Below are 4,318 nucleotides of genomic sequence, written 5' to 3'. Positions count from 1 at the left end.
CAGGTCCTGCCTTGTGTGAGGTGAAAAATGGTGAAAATGGTAAATTTTGTATCTATTTTATACCATGCCCCCTAAAAAAAATTGTTGTTAAGAGTCAAGATCTCGCTGTCTCCCAGGCTGGGGTGCAGTGGGGTGATTGATCAAAGCTCACTGCAGCTCTGAACTCAGCCAGCTTCCCTGACTCAAACGATCACCCCGCTTCAGCCTCCCGAGTAGCCGGGACTACAGACGGTGCCATCACGCCCAGCTCGTTGTTGATTTTTGCCCCGCCTTGGTAGAGACGGGATTCCGCTATATTGCCTAGGCTGGCGTCGAACTCATAGAACAAAGGATCCTCCCTCCTGGGCCTGGGCGTGGGCTCGCAAAACGCTGGGATTCCCGGATTACAGGCGGGCGCACCACACCAGGAGCAAACACTTCCCGCTTTAAAAATTCAGGTTGTGAGTGGCTGTCATTCAGTATTATGCTAATTAAGCATGCCTGTTTTTTAAACGTCTTAAAACAATTTTTAAAATTACGTTTCCACCTAAAACGTTACAATTTGTCAAGTGATAATATTGGAAAAGACGTTATTGCCTAACTACTTTCCTATTTGTTTCCTAATGGCATCGGAAATAGCGAAAGTATCTCGCCATCAGTGAAAAGTTTGCGGCCGGTGTAGCCCCAGCTAGAGGCGGCGAGGCGGACGCTAAGACTATACTTTCAGGGATCATTTCTATAGTATGTGACTAGAGAAGTTTCTCTGAACGTGTAGAGCACCGAAAACCACAAGGAGGAGTTGTAGCGTTGTCTCCTGAGCGTGAAACCGGCTTTTGGTGTTGCTCGGATGCAACTGCCGTCAGCCATTGATGACCGTTCTTCTCTCCGGCTTGGAGAGTAAGAGGGAGAGAACGCAGTCTGAGTGGTTTTTCTTCATCTGTGGCTCAATGAGAGAGGTGTGAGGGGGGGCCTGTTGGGTGCTTGCGTGTGGTTGATTTGTCTCGCTCTCGCATGGCACGAGAAAGCTTTGTTTTGTCGGCGGTAAGTGTTGCGTCACGTCAGACGGGTGGTTTTTCAGTGGTAGGGTTGGAGAAGGGGGATGCTGTGGTAAGTCATAGTATCTCTTTGCATCCCCTCCCTTTCTCGTTGTCAATCTTGACGTCGTCTCCCTCCCGCCCACCACACCACCTTCCAGACGAGGTGTCGGGGTCACTTGTTCTGTCTGGCGCCCAGGCTGGAGTGCAATGGCGGCGATCTCGGCTCACTGCAGCCTCCGCCTCTCGAGTTCAAGCAGGGTGGAGTGCAATGGCACAATCTGGACTCAGCGCAACCTATACACCTCCCGGGTCCAAGCGATTCTCTTGCCTCAACCTCCCGAGTAGCTGGGACTCAGGCATGCGGCGCCACACCTGGGTAATTTTTGTATGTTTAGTAGAGATAAGGTTTCACCATGTGGGCCAGGCCGGTCTCGAACTCCTGACCTCAGGTGATCCACCAGCCTTGGCCTCCTAAAGTGCTGGGATTACAGACGTGAGCCAACCCGCACCCGGCCCTAAAAGTATTTTTTATAGAGATGGGGTCTCACTTTGTTGAGACCAGTCTGGGCAAACTGCTGATCTCAAGTGACTGCCTCAGCTGCCCAAGTAGCAGGGATTACAGACACAAGCCACAGCCGCCGGCTCTATTTAGGAACATCTTAGTTCCAAGTTTTGGCAATGATGGATAAAGCTGCTATAAACATAGGTGTGCAGGTTTTTGTGTGGACATACATTTTCAACTCATTTGGATAGACACCAAGAGGCATGAGTTCTGATCATATGGGAAGAAAGAGTATGTTTAGTTTTAGAAGAAGCTGCTTGTCTTTCCTTGGGCTCCATTACAAAATACACAGACTTTGTGGTTTAAATAGCACAAATTTATTTCTTACAGTTCTCAGGCGCGGTGGCTCACGCCTGTAATCCCAGGACTGTGGTAGGCCAAGGCAGGAGGATCGCTTGAGTCCAGGAGTTCAAGACCAGCCTTGGTAACATGGCGAAAACCCATCTCTACTAAAAATACAAATAATTAGCCAGACATGGTGGTGGGCACCTGTAGTCCAAGCTACTCTGGAGGCCGAGGTGGGAGGATTGCTTGAGCCTGGGAGGTCGAGGCCACAGTGAGCGGCGATAGTGGAGGCTGAGGCAGGAGAATCAGTTGAACTCGGGAGGCGGAGATTGCGCTGAGTTGAGATTGTGCCCTTGCGCTCCAGTCGGGGCAACAAGAGGGAAACTCTGTCTCAAAACTGACAATAAAATAGACAGTATTTTATTGGCCAAGCGCGGTGGCTCACGCCCGTAATCCCAGCACTTTGGGAGGCCAATCACTTGAGTTGACGAGTGTGACGTACCCAAGCCCTTCCCCCCCGCCAAAACTAAAACGGTACCCAGATGTCACGCAACACCTACCGCTGACAAAAACAAGGAGCCTTGAACAACTACCCTCGTGGTCCGCCAGGCGCCAACCAAACTTTACACGCAAACACCCCACGCAGTCCGCCTTATGCCTACTCTCGTTGAGCAACAGACAGAGAAAACCACTCAGACTGCGTTCTCTCCCTCTTACTCGCCAAGCCGGAGAGAAGAACGGTCATCAATGGCTGACGGCAGTTGCATCCGAGCAACACCAAAAGCCGGTTTACACGCTCAGGAAGACAACGCTACAACTCCTCCTTGTGGTTTATACGGTGCTCTACACGTTCAGAGAAACTTCTCTAGTCACATACTATAGAAATGATCCCTGAAAGTATAGTCTTAACGTTCGCCTCGCAGCCTCTAGCTGGGGCTACACCGGCCGCAAACTTTTCACTGATGGCGAGATACTTTCGCTATTTCCGATGCCATTAGGAAACAAATAGGAAAGTAGTTAGGCAATAACGTCTTTTCCAATATTATCACTTGACAAATTGTAACGTTTTAGGTGGAAACGCAATTTTAAAAATTGTTTTAAGACGTTTAAAAAACAGGCATGCTTAATTAGCATAATACTGAATGACAGCCACTCACAACCTGAATTTTTAAAGCGGGAAGTGTTTGCTCCTGGTGTGGTGCGCCCGCCTGTAATCCGGGAATCCCAGCGTTTTGCGAGCCCACGCCCAGGCCCAGGAGGGAGGATCCTTTGTTCTATGAGTTCGACGCCAGCCTAGGCAATATAGCGGAATCCCGTCTCTACCAAGGCGGGGCAAAAATCAACAACGAGCTGGGCGTGATGGCACCGTCTGTAGTCCCGGCTACTCGGGAGGCTGAAGCGGGGTGATCGTTTGAGTCAGGGAAGCTGGCTGAGTTCAGAGCTGCAGTGAGCTTTGATCAATCACCCCACTGCACCCCAGCCTGGGAGACAGCGAGATCTTGACTCTTAACAACAATTTTTTTAGGGGGCATGGTATAAAATAGATACAAAATTTACCATTTTTCACCATTTTTCACATATACAATTCAGTGGCATTAAGTACATTCATGTAGCCATTGGCGTGTAACCATCACCATTATTTATCTCCAGAACTTTTTCGACATCCCAAACTGAAACTCTACCCGTAACACAAACTTCCCTTTCCTCCCTCTGCCCAGACGCTTTTAAGCACTATTCTACTTTCTGTCTCTATGAATTTGATTCTCGTAGGTACCTCTGTAAGTGGAAACACGCAATATTGTCCTGTTGTATCTGGCTTATTTCACTTAGAATGACGTTTTCAAGGTTCATTCATGTTGTGACATGTTGCAGAATTTCACTCCTTTTTCAGGCTGGAGTGCAATGATGCATGACCTGACAGCTCACTGCAGCCTTGACCTCCAGGGCTCAGGTGATCCTCCCACGTCAGCCTCCTGAGTAGCTGGGATTATAGGCACACGCCATCACGCTCGGCTAATTTTTTGTATTTTTTTGTAGGGAGGGGGTTTCACCACATTGCCCAGGATGGTCTTGAACTCCTGGGCTCAAGGGATCCACCCGCCTCGGCCTCTCAAAGGCGTGGGACTACAGGCGTGAGCCACCACGCCCAGCGGTTTTCTTAATTACATTTTCGAATTGTTCCTTGCTAGTGTATAAAAACACAACTGGACCGGGCACGGTGGCTCACGCCGGTCATCCTAGCACTTTGGGAGGCCGAGGCGCGTGGATCACCGGGTCAGGAGATCGAGACCGTCCTGGCCAACATGGTGAAACCTCATCTCTACTAAAAATACAAACACTGGCCGGGCGTGGTGGCGCTCGCCTGTAATCCCAGCTACTGGGGAGGCTGAGGCAGGAGAATTGCTTGAACCCGGCAGGCAGAGGCTGCAGTGAGCCGAGATCGCGCCATTGCACT

General features: G+C 50.0%; 2 non-coding genes across 2 annotated transcripts; one reads left to right on the top strand and one right to left on the bottom strand.

Moving 5' to 3' along the window:
- Positions 1 to 690: 690 nt before the first annotated feature.
- LOC115833725 lies at positions 691 to 906 on the top strand. Its single transcript, XR_004029061.1, has one exon. It is a non-coding gene; the product is annotated as a small nucleolar RNA U3 (small nucleolar RNA).
- Positions 907 to 2,550: 1,644 nt separating this feature from the next.
- Positions 2,551 to 2,770, bottom strand: LOC115833726. Its single transcript, XR_004029062.1, has one exon. It is a non-coding gene; the product is annotated as a small nucleolar RNA U3 (small nucleolar RNA).
- Positions 2,771 to 4,318: the final 1,548 nt, after the last annotated feature.

This window comes from Nomascus leucogenys, unplaced genomic scaffold, assembly GCF_006542625.1.
Source record: "Nomascus leucogenys isolate Asia unplaced genomic scaffold, Asia_NLE_v1 2701_35851_qpd_obj, whole genome shotgun sequence".
Taxonomy (NCBI): Eukaryota; Metazoa; Chordata; class Mammalia; order Primates; family Hylobatidae; genus Nomascus; species Nomascus leucogenys.
Note: the sequence above shows the minus strand (reverse complement) of the source record. Positions and strands in the feature narration are given on the sequence as shown.